Genomic DNA, 10,144 nt, shown 5'->3' with positions numbered 1-10,144 from the left:
TACTTATTTTAGTTTCTTAACTACTCTTAGACTTAGTAATTTGAGGATAGATGTTCTTGATGTGATGACTTCCAGATTTTGGGGATGATAAGTATTATATTTTAGAAGTTTATTTAATTGGTTATATTAATGAGTTTTGGTCTTCCGCATTATATTTTGTTATTCAAAATTTATATACTGGTAAACGTGGGGTTTAGATTTGTTGGTTCGCTCACATAGGAAGATAAGTGTGGGTGCCACTCGCGGCTCGTTTTGGGTCGTGACAAGTGCAACAAATTTATAAGGAACGGCGCGAATAATGTAAATGCATAAGGAATCTAATTCAAGAGGAAGAGTTTTTCCTACAACGTAGTCATTTCTCACCATTGATCAGTTTAAACTGGCATATCGTTTCACTTCAAGACTAGTAAGATGAATCACAAGCACAATCACAACAATATCTTGATATAAAAGCCCTATTGATACGCTCAAGTAAATCTTAGTAGTATTGCTTAAGGCAGAATGATATAACACTTATTGTTAGCTCTATTAACTATGTGTTGTAATCATGACACTAATATTAAATGATCTATGCATGAAAAAAAAAAGAGATACATCCAAAATCTGTGAAAAGAAAGCATAAATCTAAACAAGGATGGAAGTCTCACACTACCAGAATGAGGGAAGATTTTTAAACGAATGTACCAGAATCGAGGAGATTGACTCGCGTAAAAATGAAATCAAGACGAGCAAGCAACCTACTAGAAGGAAAGCACACCCTATCAGAATCACGGAAGTAGGACTTTTCCAATGATGGAAAAAAGCTAGCACACACTTATCGTAGCTTTACTATTTCATATTGTAAAAACATTGAATTTAATAGATCTAACTAGTGAAAAGAAAAGAAAAGGATAGATTAGAAAAATATACGAGTAGAGGATGTTACCAACAAGTGAACTTTAATCATTCATGTCAAGGAGTTAAAAATAGGCTATTTATCTAATTGGAAATATTTAAGCTCTAAGGAAAACAAGGGAACTCAATTAGGGTGACATTGGTGATTCGAATAAGTAAAACAATATTTTTATTAATTGTGTCTTTTATCTGTTTACACCTTATATATTATGTTTTTTATAATCTAATCATCTAAACTGTAGGGTAGTTAACTTGAAAAAAATCAACAAATGTATATATTTATGTCCTGAAATAAACAATAATTATAGAAAGAAAACAACATTTACAGATATTGAAATGTCTTGCTCAGATACAGATATTCAAGTCGAAGTAACTTATCAACACAAACAAGACGATGAGAGGGGAGAGAAGTTACCAGTTCTACACAACCTTCCTTTTGAATGCATCTTGAATGAAAAATCCTTTTGTAAGCTGATATTATTACCAAATTAGTCATTCTGGTAACTGTTAACCTCAAAAGGAAAACAGATAGCATCATAAGGAAAAAAGTACAATTCATCAATTAGCTATACCTTTGCGTTGATTGATAAAATATGATGCAACAACTCTTTTCCACTTATTTTTTGTGTGCGACGCAAAATAGAAATGCCAACATTCAAAATCTTTTCAATGTCAGCACCAGAAGAAACAACTGTGCAGGTTTTTATAACCTTCAGAGCATGTTGAAACAAATCTATCCTTGAATAACAGTATCGACATAAATATTGTGCATACAAATTGATGCTTCCTCCAACATTACCAACCATGTAAGCTCGTAGAGCACAGTCTAGATGGGAAACATGTCCACATGTATTAATCTATTGTTTCTTCACACCGAACATAATTGTACCCATCATCGTCTGAACTAATCGTTTTGCAGCGAAGGATACAGCAAAAACATCAACAAAAACTAGGTTCACTGCAACAAATATCACAAACCCTGGCCGGAAAAGGATTTTCTTTTGCTAAACTGCTACAAATTTCGTTACCATCCTTACAAGTAATGGCTCTTATTGGAAAATTAGACATTAAACACTGCATTTCTGTCCCTAAAGATGTAGTCCTATCTATCATATCTGAGTAAAAATCAAATATTTGATTAAAAAGAAAAAAATTGTATCAGTTCAATAAAAAGATGTGTTAAGTGTTTTTTTTAATTGACGCAAACAACTGAATAAATATCTACATGCTATATACCAAAAAGCTAACCTTTCGAGCTTGGCGACTTCTTCGAAGGAATCATCCAACAAAATGAGGCAAAAAACTGTTTTATATCCATGTTAGGATACTCAGACCGGAGATACTTTTAAACAAAAATCTTACTTCTAAAGCATATTTCTGTCACCCTTTTGGAGACTTAAAATGTTTCGGAAGATACAAATATCTATCTCTAAATGTGCCTGAACTTGAAAATCTTTTCCCTACCTGCCAAACCCACTTATCACCAACATTTGGAAAATCTACAGGAGCATATGGTAAGCCTTCGCCAGAGTCACACTCAGAAACATGATAAAGTTCAAGCCCAATTTCACTGATTCCTTGGCAGACATTTAGCTGGAAATATCTAACTATGTTGATTCCAATAGAAGAATGAAACCATAAACATAGGGAAACGTCAGAAAACCACAATAGAAAGCAAACACTTTTGGCTATAAAATATTGGAGAAAAAAATAGCTAAATGGGAAAACCAAAAAGTTGGGTATATTCTCCAGGATAACAAAATAGCTAATGTTTGATCTGAAGAAGTTATGCTTCAGATGAAGATAAATGTTAGACCATCCCGCATGATAAAAAACACTGTCCTCCCAGGGAGACATCAAGGCTGATCAGTAGAATTTTTGTTTACAATACAACATGCTTGACATAAACACCTAAACTTCAATGCCACCTTTGGTTTGAAAATAGTACTATGATACTTAAAAAAATACTTTTGAAGAACTTGGTAAGAAATAACAAAATTTAAAGTATATTTTAAAAACTAGAAACTTAAAACCATAAAGAAAATAGAATATGCAACAAATTAAATTTAACAATCAAAATATTTTCTCAGAAAAAATATTGACCCCACTTAATGCAAAATGTTTTCTTAAGAAAATTAGTCCCCTCAAGTACTCAAGGTTGATGGAATATATCCTTTCATAATATAATAATGTTACTCACCGGTGTATTAATACTTAAAACTACGGTGTCAGCAAACAGTAAAATTCACTTAGAACACTATATTTACTAGAAAAAAAAAAGTTCAAAAATTTTGTTATTGAAAAATAAGGGAAACCCATCTATTTATAGAGAATAGATGATAGTGTGAATGGCTTCTTGTTGTGACTTATCGAAAAACGCACAACCCTTCCAAAAAATCACAACCTTACAGAAAATTCATAACTTTTCATCCAAGTGTCAACACTTCAGAAAAGTCGCAACCCTTAAGAAATGTCAAAATTCTTTATAAAAGCTACAACTCTTCAATTTCATTCACATCTTTTTAGGCCTAACAATTACTCGTGCCATCAAATAAATTGTGGCCTTGAAGTCTTCTTTTTAGTAGATCCCCACAACAAGCCAATCCTATTATTGGTCTTAAATCCTTTTAACTGGTTAAAAATTTAAGGTTTTCATTAGTTCATGAAGAAGAATAAAAATAAGAAATCTCCTATCAGAAATGCACAAACAACCTCTATCAAAAATTATACAACTCATTTTTTGTTTCAATTCATTAATGTTATGTTTTTAATTTACTTCACCCCTATTTTATAGAAATGTTTGTTAGTGTCACGACCCAAAACGAGTCATGAGTGGAACCCACACTTAAACTCCTATGTGAGAGAACCAATTAATCAAACCCAAACATATATTTGTCATTCAACTTATGAAATACTAATGATAATGCGAATGATTAAATCTTATTAGTCTAAGAAACACAAATACATTAAAGTCTACTACATGTAATTTTCAAAACCTTAAAGTCATCACATTAAGGGAATCTAATCTTCAAATACTAAGTCTAAGAGTGTTGAAGACACCAGAATATATTAATAAAATAGTTTAAGTCCCAAATCTAATGACATCATGTCATGACCGAGAGAATCTTAAACGAGCTTTAATAAGTAGCTCAACCTGGAAACTGATATGCTGGTGACTAGCTAGGGCTGAGGGCAAGTCAAAGACACCAGTACAGTCGCTGCACTCCATAAATGGAAAAGACAAGAAGGGCATAGTAAGGAGCAACATTTATTGAGTAAGTATCATCGGCCAACCCAAAATAAAAACTAATATAAAATGAATAGTAGTATAAAGTCAAATATGGCACTTAGTAGGTGGCAAGCATCAAATAACATGAACCAGTGACAAAAATACTAAAGTAAGTACACAATAAATCACAATATCAAGCACACATATGGGGACTCATGACTCCACACCACACTCATTTGAGAAATGGGTTATTTGAGATTGAGTACATTCACTTAATTCAATATCTTTTTCCTTTAATTTTACCATTCAGAATGTGACACTCCTATCCAATTATACCGTGTCGTAACAAGACACTCCTATCAAATAATACCGTGTCGGAACATGATACTTCGATCCATAATATCGTGTCAGAATGTGACACTCTGATCCATAATAATATGTCGGAATGTTACACTTTGATCAATAAAATCGTGTCGGAATGTGACACCCAGAGCTATTAATATTGTAAAATTATCATTTATTATCCCCACTTTTTACTACATTAACAATATTTTATCAAGCCTGGTTTATTCAAAACATCACTTCGATGGATAGGTATCAAGACTATTAATTTGACGGTCTCAGGATTTCAGAATAATCAAAGAATCAAGTAAATCGGGAACTCACAATATCACTCAATTGCTTACAATCACTATTAAGAGTCCTTTTATCAAATAGAATAGACTATAACCTACCTCCACGAATGAATTGAAGTCAAGCAAGCTACTTCCCCCGTGTGTTTCCTTTACTCAATGCCTTAGAATGTCTCTATTGTATCAATTATGAATAATATATCAGCAAACCAATCCATAGACAATCATATTACAATAACCAAATTCCTAAAATTTTATACCAACTAATGTATCAAGTTTAGTATTTCTCAAATAGCAAGTCTAGAGTTAAGTCTTATTTCCTCTCAATAAATTAATCTAATTATATTTATATAGTACATTAATACACCTAAATTTTAATTAGATATATCAATATATGAAAACTTCTATCGAAACCTAGCACCATAACAAAAATCTATTACATCGAAACTAACTAAGAAATCATTAACTTCAATCCACAAGGAAGTAAAATTGAAGAAGCAAGATCGACTATCTACTCCACATAGTAACTAATAATATCGCATAACCCTCAATTAATCATCGTTATTAAATTATTATTTACACACGATTTTTTCCCATAATAATCAATCTTTACAACAGAGAATCATACTATGTCCTTAAGCTTTTCAGAAATAAAATTTAAACAATTTATAATCATTCTCTAGCCAATAACATATATCTAGATAGTAAGTCATGCTAACCTAACCAATAACCTCAAACTTTATCAATATTAGCCAATAACGGTCTAACGTTTGCCCTCTAATATTTTCAAAGAACGTACAGCCAAAGTTCAAAATTATAATATACAATTTAAACATTGCCAAATTTCCCTTCCTAATTTAATCATAACGATCAATTACCAACTAAAAGATACATCCATTCCATCCACTCGATGTTATAGTAGTACAATATTTGTTCCAAAATTGGATTGTAATTTATGAAGAAACGTACCAGCAGAAAGACCCTTATTTTTTCTAAAAAATATTTACTCCCTAATTATTACATAAAAGAATCTATAAAAGTGTGAAAGTAACCCACTATTAAGTTTACATTTATTTTCCTTAACCACTAAAATAATTATAAAAATTACCCCATTAAATTCACAAATGTAGTTATGAATATTCCAAAATACTCATTTAAAGTCTATTGAAAAATATTTTATAAGAATAAAAAACTCTAACACTCACAACGGCTAAATAGTTAATTATTTTCAGTAGTTAACACTATTATTGAATTTACTCTCTCACTAATTTAAAAATAAACAATTAACTTAGCCTATATATTTTATGAAACTTATTAAGTAGTATTTACATAAGACAATTCCATTTAGAATAGGTTGTTAGCAGTAGTTAGCACTATAATTATATAAAGATTATAATGAAGATTTGCACCTAACTCGACTAAAAAGTTATCGATTTCCTAAGAAAAACAATAACTTTCTTATATAAATTTTGGGGACTCTAAACATTCATTATTCCACACTGCAAAAGCTAGCTATTAATTTGGGAGAGCCTAGAATGCTCCATACTAGGTAGTATTAACTCTAACATAAGTAGGCAACTTTTTATGAGGTAGCCCTTTTTGAGTAAGATGGTCAGCGCCTTCCTGGAACTGTGGAAACGAAGGGTGATGGATAAGAATTTGATATCATCGATACAATAAAGGAGAACATGAAATTAACATAGATTAAAAAACACAATAAAAATTCTTATGACATAAATGAGAATATTTACCCACTTTAAGAAAAAAAAACATAGTATAAATCATTAGCATATATAGTGAGGATGTGTATATCAATTAACATGAGAAGCTTTGATTGAATTTGAGTATATACATGAGAAGATTAAGGACTTGAATAAACTAGGTCTCTTGGTAATCCTAGATGAAGATGAAAAGTTTAAAATTAAAAAGAAAAGTAAAAAGGGAAATCAAAACCGTAAAACCTTGTGGAATGCAAAGGCTATAGTAAGTATTTTTTATATTATTTATGAAGTTTTAGACTCTTCATGTCTGAGTTGGTGCACAGCTATCATATTCCTTAATGTGAAATAAATAAAAGCATAATTTTACTGGGATAAGGCATAAGCCCCCTAGACTATGACATAAATATCAGAGACACACCTTAACTAAACAAATGTCCTACCCCCCACCCACCCACTCAAACTAATTTTTGTTTGTAATTTGGTACAACTTTTGTCTTACATGGCACACTGCCTGACTCCATGCAGTTGAGGTACGTGCGAGATATTTGGATTACATGTATGTGAAAAAGGTGTATATATTTATTTTTAAAAATGTGTTCTGGGTAATAGGACCTTAGTTTAGTTAAGGTGTGTCACTGAGATTTGGTTCATAGATTAGCAGGGTGGGGTACTTGTAACTTTTCCCTAACTTTACTATATCCTATTTTGAATATAATATGTTTAATATGTTATAAATATATTGGGAAAATGAATGGTACTTCCTCTCGTCTATATTTAGTGAATTTTTGGCATATAACACTCCTATATAAGAAAAATAATAAGGACAAATATTAAAGGTTATTTTAAATTATTTTTATTAAAATTGCTAATGTATTCTCCTAAAAATGTGAAGTAGTTAACAACATCATTGAAAGAAAGGATAAATGTGAAGAGAAAAAACCCAATTAACAAATAACTTTGAAAAAATCACTTAATTTTAACTATAAATAAAACTTATGACGATTCAGTTAATATGGACTAAAGGGAACAAATCTTAATAGTTAATTGGCTGATTAGATGAACTTTTGATCACCTTGTTTGTCATGCCCCGAGCAATCCCTGGGGCGCGGACATAGAACCTAGGACCACAAGTATCCCAAGCTTACCCTGTTGGCATGATCATTAGCATACTAAAGATAATAAACTTAATGCGGAAGCTAAATCATAATTTAAACTGAAAATATGGGAAATAATCATATACTATATAGCTGAAATATTTGATATAATGGTGAGTTAAATACAAAAAAGGTATTAACTCAATACCAAGCTGAAATAACTATGTTTGAAATTAGTCTCTAAACTAATTAGAAATGCTAAGACATTCCCCAACTTATTCTAGAACAGACTGAAACTAAATGACAAAAAGGATGAAAAGAAACTCATGAGTATTATCCTCAGAGAATGAGGACTAACCTCTGAATTTGCTGAACTGGATATCAAAAATCAATCTTAGCGCGATCTGGATGTTGACAACCTGAACCTACATAACGAGAAGATGTAGCGCACGTATATGTCAGTACTTGAAGCTACTAAGCATGTAGGATAGAGTAAAGCTAAAATAAAACATAACTGAACAAGCACAAAAGAAAGTATAATAATCTGAACATGATATACTGAATTCTGAGCTAATTGCATGAAATGACCAAATTTATAACATGCTGAGACTGAATACTAACTGATCTGTAAATATGGTCAATGCATTAGAGAGTGTGACTTGAACTATGGGAGTTACTAATAATCGATAATAAAACCACATGAGCTAAATGTGGATTCCGATGTATACGCCCCATTGAACTGACTTAATATACCCTACAAGAGGTATAAAAGCATGCAGGCGTGATCACTAAACTAATTTTCCACAGAGGGGACTTACAACCTACTTGGCTAGTAGTTTTGGGACTAATTGGGAATGCTGAACCCTAGTCCCACTCAGTATAATGCTACACCCAATGAATTATGTAATTAACTGATTATGACTGAGTTTCTGTAAATACTGGATAGCTAAAAACTGAATATGCAAACTTAGAATGCAACAATTAATGTGATAATGATGCAATAATAACTGAGGCATGTATATCTTAACTAATTGAAATATCTTACCTAGAATGTGTTATTCAAGAAGTAAAGAAATACATAGCTAGGTTTCTGATATTCATGCAATAATTAGAGTAATAACATGATAATCTGAATTGGAACATATAACTAATAAATTCATGATGTTCTGTCGAAATTCTAGAAACCCTAGGTCTAATTATGATATGTAAATCAACAATCTTACTGAAAACTAGGGATCTAATGGATGAAAGAAACCCGCTTGTGAAATCCCACAAACCCAGTGACGAAATTCACGAAGGATCACTTAGATTTTGGGGCTGGAACTGCGGGAACCTTGCTGCATTCTTCAACTAGGGTTTTTGACCTCTTTCTCCTTTCTTGCTTCTAATTTTCTATGTTTTGATTAATGATTTGACTTAGGTAAGTTTTAGTTATATTTCTAGGCTTAAACTGACTAAAATCTAACGATTTAGGGTCGAAACGACATATCTTAGGGTTTAAACACAGTGGGAAAAGACCAAAAAACCCCGAGTTAATTTATATCGGACCAAACGACCACCTGGACTGACGGACCGTCATTCAATCAACGAACTACTGTTTGAGTCCATATGTTGGGTCTGTTCGACAGCCCTTTACTAAAACGAGCATAACGTTTTACTCGAAGGTCTGGTTTTAGCAAGGTCTGTAGCTATGGAAACCTAATTCAATTATCTATCTTTTGGTATGTCATGTGACAGAAAATTCATTTTGTGCTAAGATTATGACCATTTGAAATTGACCCAACATCATTTCCCCCCTAATTGACTACTATCCACCACGTACGGACAGATGTACAGACAATAGATTGAAAGACGGTCTTGCTGGCCAATCGTGGTTCATGTCAGAGTTGGTAAATGGGGTTTGATCGACGGACAAAGACTACGGACCGTAGGTACATCCGTCGTTTGACACTTTGTCATATTTTCTGGGCTTCAGACTCAAACGACAGATGTGCAGTACGGATCGTGGGTTATGCTATGGTCCATCGATGGTAACCGTTGATTGCACCTGCAGATTTCTAAAAAGCCAATATTTGGCGTGGTTTTGATACGGAGTATTAGATCATCTCCCCTTTGGGAACATTCGTCTTCGAATGAAGACTAAACTAGCTTAAATAGAGGGAGAGAGTTGCAATCTCTACTACTAAACACTGAGAACGGAGTTACTGACTGAATTTAGTTATGAGAATATGCAAATACGTTGAAAATGCAAGTACAAATGGAGGGAACATGATTCTATGACTGAATTCATGCATGAATGACTAGAAAACTGAAGAGAAACTATTACCTCAAGCTGGAGTGGGATCGGAAGGAAAGAGGTGAGTATACATGGCTTTCGTGGCTACTTCTTTTTCCCAAGTATCTCCCTCTACGGACTGACTCCTCCACAAAACCTTGACTGAAGCGACTTCTTTATCTCTCAACCTTCTAATCTAACGGTCAAGAATCTTTCACTGTCACACTCTCTAATTTCACTACAAAGGTTGGGTCACCCACACACTTCTTCAAGAGCGAGATGTGGAAGACCGGATGCAC

At 32.6% G+C, this 10,144-nt stretch overlaps 1 pseudogene; it reads right to left on the bottom strand.

Moving 5' to 3' along the window:
• Nucleotides 1-1,314: 1,314 nt before the first annotated feature.
• Nucleotides 1,315-10,144, bottom strand: part of LOC107030292 — a 28,393-nt pseudogene continuing 19,563 nt past the window's right edge.

This window comes from Solanum pennellii, chromosome 9 (assembly GCF_001406875.1).
Source record: "Solanum pennellii chromosome 9, SPENNV200".
In the NCBI taxonomy this organism is placed as follows: Eukaryota; Viridiplantae; Streptophyta; class Magnoliopsida; order Solanales; family Solanaceae; genus Solanum; species Solanum pennellii.
This window is presented reverse-complemented; position numbering and strand designations above follow the sequence as displayed.